Below are 11,101 nucleotides of genomic sequence, written 5' to 3'. Positions count from 1 at the left end.
TCTGGAGAGAGCATAAGTTGGGATGAGGAAGTGGTGGAGGGACTCTAAAAACAGTTGAAGGAAGAGGAGGGATGATATGGTCTAATTATATTTTAAGTATGTATGGAATTCTCAAAAGAAGAATTTATTTTAAAAAGCAACTTTATGGAAGGCTGGAAGACTGTATGTAAACAATATGTCTAACAAGCAGGAAAATATGAATTCAAATGCAGCACTCACATCAAAGGCTAGGCTCTATATGGATACTTCCAATTACTTGGAAGTCAGAAGTCAGCAACAGATATCTGGATCTCATTGGCCAGGCAGCATCAGCCTAGCCAACTCAAGGAGCTCTAGGCTCAATGAGAGAACCCATCTCAAAAGGTTAAGTGGGGAGTGATAGAGAAAGGCACTTAATATTGACCTCTGGCTCCCACATTACACAATATTGTTAACACAGTGCTGAAATCCCACTAAAGTAATACTATAAGTATTTCATGAGCATGTCTATCTGAATCTTGTCTACTAAGGAACAGGAACCAGCCATGTCCTTCTAAACCACAACGGACAAAACACAGACAAAATACTTTAAACATCGACTTTCAATAGAATAGACACCAAAAAGCAAAGGGAGTAGTCCCTAAGAGATGGAAAACCAAAAGGCATTAAGGGCAATGCAATGGCTTAAAATCCCAAGATTATAGGCTGTGGTTAAAAAGATGAGGAAGAAAGTCTGACTACATAGACCTCACAGACCAGAATATCAAAGACAATGTGCCCAGGAGAGATGAGAAGAAGCAAAATGCTAGAAAAATAGTCAGCCATTTGTTAGAGCTAAGTGCCCAGTCTCACAATGAACCAAGAATATTATCATTTCCCACAGTCCATTCTGGCAATCTCATCATTCTTGGGGTCTGAGGCAAGAAAGATGGCGCCTCTGTTAGGAGAATAGTACTAGATTTAATGCTATTCTAGTCTTCCTTAAAAGAAAAAAGAAAAATCTTTAGAACATAAACTATCAAAATATTTTCAAGCAAAAAAGTTAAGTAGACCAAAAATTGTTGTCCATCCAACAACTAAATTTATAATCTGACATCCATGACTTATTATGGTCAAAAAGTATCGGAGAATTATCGGAGATGTTATAATTAGATGATAATACCACGAAACAATTCTAATCACTATATTCTTATATATTTGACAGATAAAGTATAAAAAAGACTGCTTGGAACTCTCTTTTAAGATGAAAATAATATGAAATATGATGGATTAAAATAATAATAAATTTATTTTATGGGAGAAACTACAAGAACTGTAAAAACCAAAAGTGCAATGCAATTCAGAGTAACAGGAGAATGGTAATGACAGAAATAGGCAGAGTATCTGTTAACTATGGGGTAATTGACCTTTGGATACTCTGTGGGGTTTTTTTTTCCTTCCACCCTTCACCACCTTTCTTCCACACTTTCAACACTCTAAAACTATATACATGTAAGAGAAGTAAAAAGGATAAAGAGGAAAGGAAAGAGTTCCCTGAGTAAAGTTAAGGGTCAAGAAGGGGTGACAATTATCACTAGACTACTTACTGCTTACTAGGGGCATTGAGTTCCTTGGGCAAGTTGATCTTTGCAGTCAAGACATCTAATTTGTTCTTGTTGATTTTTTTTTTTGTCATGACTGTTTACCAAATCCTGACCAACAATAACTTACCAACATCCAACAACCAACAACTAATTACCAACCAACCAACCAACAACCCACTCTGCCTTTCCAGTGCCTTGCACTTAGGTGCATTCTAAAATAAGTCCCCTGTGGGCCTGGGTACCAGAGGTTTTCCACGGAGATCTCTGGTCAGGCTGGTGTGAGAGTTCCAGCAGAGGGAAGTGAATGTAGGCAGGCAGATGAAGTCTCTGCCATGCCTTCCAAGTCGCTTAGTAACTCTGAGCCACTCTGTACTGAGTCTCATTGGCTGGCCGATGAGAAGCCGACTATCCAGTGAAGAGTGCGGCAGGACCTCAGGTGGCTCTTCAGGAGAAAAGATCTCTTCCCAAATCTTACAGCTCTTGGAACAAAAGACTCAGACGATGGAGTAGTTCTCACACACCTTTAATTCCCTGGATAGGATTTATATACAGTTTCGGGGGTGATTCAGGGTTCGACAGCAGGTACCTCTCATTGGCTTGGACTGAGAGTTTGAGGAAAGCCTTATTTGCATGTGGAAAGGCTTGGTGCTGTTCCTACATGACTGATAGCCACACACCTCTCCTGTGGGGATTGTGGGGGCAGTAACTTCGACAGAAGCCAGGGGTACAGGAGACATGATCGAACACCTTCCGTCCATGTAGGTGGAAATCACCACCCATCAGGTCCCTGGGGTTCACAGACCTATGCTCGACTGGAGACCAGGCTGTCTGTGTACAGCCCACTTCCCCACAGTCCCCAGAATGCAAATATCACAGAATCAGCTCCAAATATCACGCAATCACTAAAACTATCGGCACCTGGCAAAATCATGCCCCTACTAGAGCATGAGGCAATTCACAGTCAGCTGTTGTGGACGATATGAAGTAGTCCTGTATCACTCACCTGGGAGATAAATGGAAACATATTCTCATAATAGTTCTGTTTTTTAAAGATACCAACACTCCAAAATTGTCACTACACTAAGGTCCTACAATACAGCAATTCCACTGTGTAGATAAAGGGAGGTTCATGGACCAAGAATACCTATTTGAGAGGTTGCAAAGCAAACTGAGTCAGAAATTTTGACTGTGGGTTGATAACACCACTCCTCTTCTTGAGGCCCTATCTATCTGTTGGAGGTGGACTTTCAATTTCCCTTTCCTCACTGTTGAACACTTCACATAAAATCACTCCCATTGAGTCCTGAGAGTCTCTTGACTCCCAGGTCTCTGATATTTCCTAGAGGGTCTCCCTACCTCTCATCTTCTGAGACTCTATATTTCCACTCATTCTGCTGACCCTCTGGGCTTCTCTCCTGTCCCCCCATATCTGATCCTGTTCCCCTTTTCTCCTTTGCCTCCCTTCTCCAACCAAAATCCCTCCTGCCCGTTGCCTCCCATTATTATTTTCTTTCCCTATTAAGTAAAATTGAAGCATCCTCACTTGGCTTTTCTACTAGTTAAAGTTCTTAAATTTTGAAGGTTGTATCCTAGATTCTCTGTACTTTTTGGCTAATATTCACATATTAGTGAAAACATACCATATATGTCCTTTTGGGTCTGAGTTACCTCACTCAGACTGATATTTTTTTAGTTCCATCAATTTACCTGCAAAATTCATGATGTCTTCATTTTTTAATAGAGGAATAGTATTACATTGTGTAAATGTACCATATTTTCTATATCTATTCTTCCATTGTGGAACATTTGGGTTGTTTCTAGCTTCTGGCTACTACAACTATGACCTCTATGAACAGCATGGCCCACATGTTCCTCTGGTATGGTGGGGCATATTTTGGTTATATGCCCAAGAGTGGTATAGCTGGGTATTCAGGTAGATATATTTTTAATTTTCGGAGGAACTACTGGATTGATTTCCAGAGTGGTTGTACTAGTTTGCAGTCCCACCAGCAATAGAAGAGGGTTTCTCTTTCTCCACATTCTCACCACATTCTCAGTGTGTGCTGTCACCTGAGTTTTTGATCTTCCTCCTTCTGATTGATGTAAGGAAGAATCTCAGGGTTGTTTTGATTCACATTTCCCTGAAGGCTAAGGACTTTGAACATTTCTTTACGTGATTCTCAGCCATTCGAAATTCCTCTGTTGTGAATTCTCTGTTTAATTCTGTATGCTATTTTTAAATTGAGTTATTTGGTATTTTGGAGGTTAACTACTTGAGATCTTTTTGGATTATTAGTTTTCTATCAGATGTGGGGTTGGTGATGGGTTTTTTTCCCCATTCTGTAGGTTTCTAATTTGTCCTATTGACTGTGTCTTCTGCCTTACAGAAAGAACTGCAGGGACAAAAATGGAGAAGAGACTGAGAAAAAGGTAGTCCAGTGAGCAGCCCAACTAGGGATCCACCTCATGGGAATAAACAGAGTCCTGACACTATGACTGATGCAATGATGTGCTTATATACAGTAGCCTAGCATGACTGTCCTTTGAGAGGCCTTACCAGCAGCTGACTGAGACAGATGCAGATACTTACAGCCAACCATTGGACTGAACTCGGTGACCCCTTTGGTTGACTTAGGAGAAAGATAGAAGAAGCACAAGAGGAGGGCAACCCCATAGCAAGACCAGCAGTTTCAACTATCCCAGACCCCTGGGATTTCTCAAATACTGAGCCACAAACCAGGCAGTATACAGGGTCTGGTCCAAGGCCCCTGACACATATGTAACAGAGGACTGACTGGCCTGGTCTTAGTGGGAAAAGATGCCCCAAATCCTTGAAAGAATTGAGGCCCCAGGGAGGGGGACCTGGTGGTGAGGGAGCATCGTCTCGGGGACAGGGTAGGCATGGGGAACTCTGGGAGAGGGTACTAGAAGGGGGCAGAGGCTGGATTGTAAATAAGGAATATTTTGGAAGGGATGCTTCACCCTAAATTCTCCTGTTAAAAACATTATCATATCAAGCTCCAATTTTGAACTTGAAAAAAATAGAAGAATATTAGGCACTCTAAAACCAATGCAGATGGAATAAAGAAGACGGAAAATTAATGAAAAGGAGTATAAAAGAAGTTTAAAATTCTCACCAAACTAAAACTCTCCATTGAGGTATCCTCTGGAAAATTCTACAACTTTTTTTATCAACTTCTCCAGAAAATTTGAAAGACTAAGAAGGTCTGCTTTCAAACTTAGGAAGTTAAAATAATCACAGCTATGTGAATTTAGTGTAAATGTGAATCCATGACCCAACTGGATAAAAGAGAGTCACAGAGTACCCTGATACCCTGGTTTGACCAATGTGCACAACGTTATGTTCCTATAAACTATCTTGGAGAACGTGATATGCCAAAAAATGACTTTAATATCTAATATTTATATAAATTAACTAAAAATAAGTGCAACCTTTTTAAAAAAATGTAAGTTATCATTTGCTGAATAATGTAGTGGTAAAATGTAGCTAAGGCAATCTCCTACCTTAGGAATAACACGCTCATACTAAAAACACAGTCCAAAGCAGCACAACCTGACAGCCTAATTTCATCAAAATGTAAAATATTTGCTCTTCCAAAAATATCACTGCAGAAATGAAGAAGAGGGATTTGGCGACTATAAAGATGGCCAATTTGTGTGTCTGATACAGGCTTGTATGCAGAATGTGTGAAATATATCCAAGTTTCAGACAAGCTATCCAATAAGAGAGCTGCAGTAAACTGTCAGAACAAATATGTCATCATAGAAAGGATAAGCAACCGAATAAGCAAATAAAAATGTGCTTAATATCAGCAGGTTCTAGACAAATACACCTCAAATTACATGGATACCACAACATTGGAGAACAGAAAAACAAATAAATAAAATCACATAGAATCCCAGAAGACTGTAAAACAACTTCATCTCTCACTCTGCTAGTAAGAATGTATAATGGTAGAGCCACTATAAATAATTTTAGATGACTGATAAAATATTAAATCTTCATCCACTGTATCACTCACTCAATTATTTAAGAGAAATCAAAACATGTCCATGGAAAGTGTATGTTCATGCGTGTTATATATGTGTGTGTATATGTATGGACATCTGTAATATAGTGGCCAAAAAAGGATCTCACATGTCTTTCTCTATCACTCTCCACCTTATTCCCTTGAGATAAGGTCTGTCATTGACTCTGGAGCTCTCTGTTTTCCAGCTGAGCTCGCAGCCCTTGTTTCTTGTCTGCTCCCATCAGCATTGTTACAGCTGTGCGTGGTCATGCCTAGCTCCTTATGTGAATGCTGAGGAGACAAACTCAGATCCTAATGCTTACACAGCAAACACTCAATACCCACTGAACTATCTCTCCAGCCCCTAAGAAAATACAAACAACTATTAGGTTTCCCCCTGATAATAGCTCAAAGTTGTAAACAGTGAAAATATCCACTAACATATTTATACTTCTGAAGGAATGTCACTCACAATGAACCAAGAATGTACTGTGGTACAAGCTACATCATTTATGAACCTTGACATGATTGTGCATAGCCGAAGAAGTCAGCCAGAAAAACAACACATACTGCACAATTTCATTTATATGAACTTCAAGAAAGTGTAAATTAAACAGAGTGACAGGAAGCAGAACACATGTTGCCTGGAGATTGTAGGTCAACAGAAAGGTCAAGAGAAAAATTTCATGAGTGAATAATATATACATTGTATTGACTAAAGCTACAGATTTCCAGGTATAGATAGATAGATAGATATAGATAGATAGATATAGATATTTGTGTATATATACATATATATGTATATACATATATGTATACATGTGTATATATACGTGTGTGTATATATGTATGTGTGTGTGTGTGTGTATATATATATATATATATATATATATATATATATATATGTAAAATGTTCAAAATATATTCCTTAACATTTTCTTTACACACTATTTTATTAATGGATACTGAAGCTGATTCAGTGCCATGGTTATGCTAAATACTGCTAAAATGAACTCAAGATATCTCTTTGACATAGTTATTTTATATGTAGCCTTTATATGTATGGAGTTTGTTCTGTGTGAAGAATACTTCAATAAACTTAAAATGAGCAGAACACAGAAGATCAAGGGAAAAAATTATGAACAGTTAAAAGCAACTGACAAAATGGCAGAGAAAGAAAGTAGATTCTTAGCTAGGATGAAGGAAAGTCAAGGTCTTAGTGTTAAGTGAGAGACTTTCTGACATTTTCCCAGGTATTTCTGCAGGTAGCAAAGGAAATGATGATGTAAGGTAATTAAAGCACTGTTGTGAATTGGGGCTAGAGAGGTGGCTCAGTAATTAGTAGTGCATACTGCTATTTCAGAGAGGCAGGGCAAGTGCCAGCAGGTGCTTTGGATGGTTCACGCCTGTTTGTAACCCCTGCTCCTCCTCGGGATCTGACTTCCTCTTCTGGCATCTTCAAGCACCCACATAGACACACTCCTCCACAAATGCACTCCCCTAACCACATGCACATGCATGCACCTGCACACAGACACTCGCACACGCACACAAATACACATGCACACAAAATTAGAATGTGATATGAAGGAATAAGAAACAAACTTTATAAAATATCCTGAGAATTTAAGAAAGTGAGTTAAAATACTAAAATTACCCGGGAAGAGTCAGAAGCAAAAACGGGAGCAACGGGATAAAAAATGTCAATTCTACAAACCTGGAAAAACGGAGACAACAATCTAACACTGCAGCAACTTCTATTTTTTTTTCTATAGCTGTCATCTGAAACTAGAATTAGTTCAAAGACTTCTTAGTGAAAACCATTTACACTACACATGACAAGGAAATGTGAGGTAGGACAAAAGACTTTCAGATATGAGATGAGATTCTCAACTAATGATAGAGCGAGATCCTGCATGACAAGTCTGTCCCAGCTGTAAAGTATAACCAGTCTGTACCATAGTGTGTTACCCACCCCCATCCCCTACTGCAAGTTGAAATTACATTCAATCAGTGTAATTTGAAGTCTTTGGAAAAAATACAAGCAATCCTTTAAAAATAACTTTGACCATTAAATCAGATACTAATCAATAGAAAATGATTTTAAGGAGACAATAAAAATAACGTGTTACTCCGGAAAAGACAGACCTAGAACAGGATCGAATATTGATCATGGTTTGCCCTATCATAGTATAATGTGCTTACATAGTATAAAAGTGTAAATTCTTGATTCTAATCTAACCAAACAACATTATACTGGGAAAACTTGATAGCAGGAGTTAGTGAAAGAGGGAGTTAGCTTTTAACTCTTTAGGCTTGGGAATTGACCAATAAAACTGAAAACTAACAAACTGAAATGTTCTCCATGTTATCAAGACACATTATTTTTACCAAATGAATCAGCCAACGTTACATGAATAAAGAAACGCTCTGAGACAAAAAGAACAAGGGAGGGAGAGGACCGAGGGAGGTAGACTACTGGTTTTCCTAAAGTTTTTGTGAACTGTTTAAACAGGTAGCTTTTATGAAAATGGCAAACACCAAAAAGAATTATTCCTATTACCAGTATTTAAATACAGCGTATTCACACAAAAAGGTACGAACTATAAAGCAACGTGAAAAGAATACCCCTTCTTAGAATTGGGAACAAAACACCCATGGAAGGAGTTACAGAGACAAAGTTTGGAGCTGAGACAAAAGGATGGACCATCTAGAGACTGCCATATCCGGGGATCCATCCCATAATCAGCTTCCAAATGCTGACACCATTGCATACACTACCAAGATTTTGCTGAAAGGACCCAGATATAGCTGTCTCTTGTGAAACTATGCCGGGGCCTAGCAAACACAGAACTGGATGCTCACAGTCAGCTATTGAATGTATCACAGGGCCCCCAATGGAGGAGCTAGAGAAAGTACTCAAGGAACTAAAGGGATCTGCAACCCTATAGATGGAACAACAATATGAACTAACCAGTACCCCGGAGCTCTTGTCTCTAGCTGCATATGTATCAAAAGATGGCCTAGTTGGCCATCACTGGAAAGAGAGGCCCATTGGACTTGCAAACTTTATATGCCCCAGTACAGGGGAACGCCAGGGCCAAAAAGTGGGAATGGGTGAGTAGGGGAGTGGGGGGGTGGGTATGGGGGATTTTTGGGATAGCATTGGAAATGTAAATGAGGAAAATACCTAATTTTAAAAAAAAAGAAAAGAATACATATCATGAGTGGACACACGTGGCCTGTCTCCGGACTCCACGACCCAGCGCAGCAGCTATAGATCCCTCCCAGCTTGCCCTGTTCAGTATGTCTGACAAAACTGTCTCATGGAATTTGCCAGAAACCTCGTGTCTCTTAGCTTGAGTCTGGTCACTTCCGAAGGCACAGCAAAAGTGATCAGGGATGCTGGCCTGGTAGTCAGAGATGAGTCTAAGCTAATGGGGTTCCCCAAAACGATAGAGGGGCAATGTGAAAACCTTGCATCCTGCCACCCATGCTGGAATCTTGGCACGCAATAGTCCAGATAATGCTGTCATAGCCAGGTTTGGTTTCAACCTTATAAGAGTTGTTGTCTGTAACCTGTACCCCTTTGTGAAGACTGTGGCTTCTCCAGATGCAGATGTTGAGGCTGCTGTAGAGCAAATTGATATTGGTGGCATGACCTTACTGAGAGATGCAGCCAAAAACCACACTCGAGTGACAGCGGTCTGTGAACCAGAGAACTAGGCAGCAGTGGCTGCAGAGATGCAGGGATCTGACACCTCCCTGGAGACCAGGCGCCACCTGACATTGAAGGCATTCTCTCATACCACTCAATATGATGAAGTGATTTCAGATTACTTCAGGAAACAGTACAGTAAATTCTCAGATGCCCTTAATGTATGGATAGGATGAGCCCCCATCCCATCGCAGTTCTCAACAGAGCCCCAGGATTCATAAGTTTGTGTGATGCTTTGAGCGCCTGACAGCTGGAGACAGAACTGAGAAGAGCAGTAGACATTCCAGCCATGGCTTGGTTCAAACACATCAGCCCAACAGGTGCTGCTGTTGGGGTTCCACTTAGTAAGGATGAGTCAGATTGTACATGGTCTATGACTTCTATTCAACCCTCACTCCCCTGGTCATTGCATATGCAAGAGCAAGAGGAGCTGACAGGATGTCTTTATTTGGTGATTTTTGTTGCATTATCTGAGGTTGTGATGTCCCAACTGCAAAAAATTATCTCCAGAGAAGTGTTGGATATGAAGAAGAAGAGAAGCCTTGAAAATACTTCCTAAAAGGAAAAATGGAAACTACTACTGTATTGTTCAGATAGATCAGTCCTACAAACCGGATGAAAATGAAGTTCAAACACTGTTTGGTCTCCATTTAAGCCAGAAGAGAAATAATGGTGTCGTTGACAAGTTGTTATTTAGCAATATTATCACCAAGAACAAAGATCTGCAGGAATCTGCTCTCAGAGACCTCATTGTCACCACCATCACTGTAGACCTCATTGTCACCACCATCGCTGTCAAGTATACTCAGTCTAACTCAGTGTGCTATGCCAAGGACGGACAGGTTATTGGCATTGGAGCAGGGCAACAGTCTCAGATACACACTGCACATGCCTTACAGGCGATAAGGCAAACTCTTGGTGGCTTCAACACCACCCACAAGTGCTTTCCATGAAGATTAAAGTTGGGGTGAAGAGAGCAGAAATCTCCAATGCTATCGATGAGTATTTGACTGACACCATTGGTGAGGGTGAAGACCTGATGAAATGGGAAGCATTGTTCATAGAGTTTCCTGAGTTACTCATGGAGGCAGAGAAGAAGGAAGGGGTCTGCAAGCTGAGTGGTCGGTCTGTCAGCTCTGATGCCTTCTTTTCTTTCGGGGATAATATAGACAGAGCTAAAAGGAGTGGTGTGGCCTGCATTGTTGCTCCATCTGGATATACAGCTGACAAGGTTGTGATCGAGGCATGTGAGGAACTAGAGATCATCTTAGCACATACAGATCTCCAGTTCTTCCACCACTGACCTCAGCTGACATTGTTTCCTGACCATAGATCTTGTGCGGGATCTTGAAAGTATCTTTCTTTTAAAAGAGTCATTTGTATCTTAATATTTGGGTCTTTGGTTTTAGGTAGTTGGGTCTTGCTTATTTGAAAGGTACAGCTTTCTAGCCTAAGACAACATGTGCAAGACTGGTTTCTACAAAACCTGAAAGCATCTCTCCCTCCTGGAGCCAGCATTCTCGAAAGGTCCCTGTGAGACACCTAAGTGCAGGTAACTAAAGGAGTCAAGTTGCCTTAGGATGACATGTCCCCACTGCAGACAGCAATCCCCAGGACTCCTTTCTTCCTGTCTCTCAGAAGCTTGGCTGTTTGCCCCCTTAACAAACAGTCAATTATCCCCTGGGAACTGGGTCCTTAGCAGGATCTAGATAATGCTGATACTGTTCTTCCTTTCTCCAGAACTGCTTAAAACCTCTGTTAGCTACTTAGTATACCTGTTTGGTACAAAC

General features: G+C 40.4%; 1 pseudogene; it reads left to right on the top strand.

Annotated features, from left to right (window-relative positions):
• The first annotated feature begins 6,066 nt into the window (after window positions 1-6,066).
• Window positions 6,067-10,614, top strand: LOC110296503 (bifunctional purine biosynthesis protein ATIC pseudogene; annotated as a pseudogene).
• Window positions 10,615-11,101: the final 487 nt, after the last annotated feature.

Source organism: Mus caroli, unplaced genomic scaffold (assembly GCF_978045245.1).
Source record: "Mus caroli unplaced genomic scaffold, Mus_caroli_1 scaffold_7, whole genome shotgun sequence".
Classification (NCBI taxonomy): Eukaryota; Metazoa; Chordata; class Mammalia; order Rodentia; family Muridae; genus Mus; species Mus caroli.
Note: the sequence above shows the minus strand (reverse complement) of the source record. Positions and strands in the feature narration are given on the sequence as shown.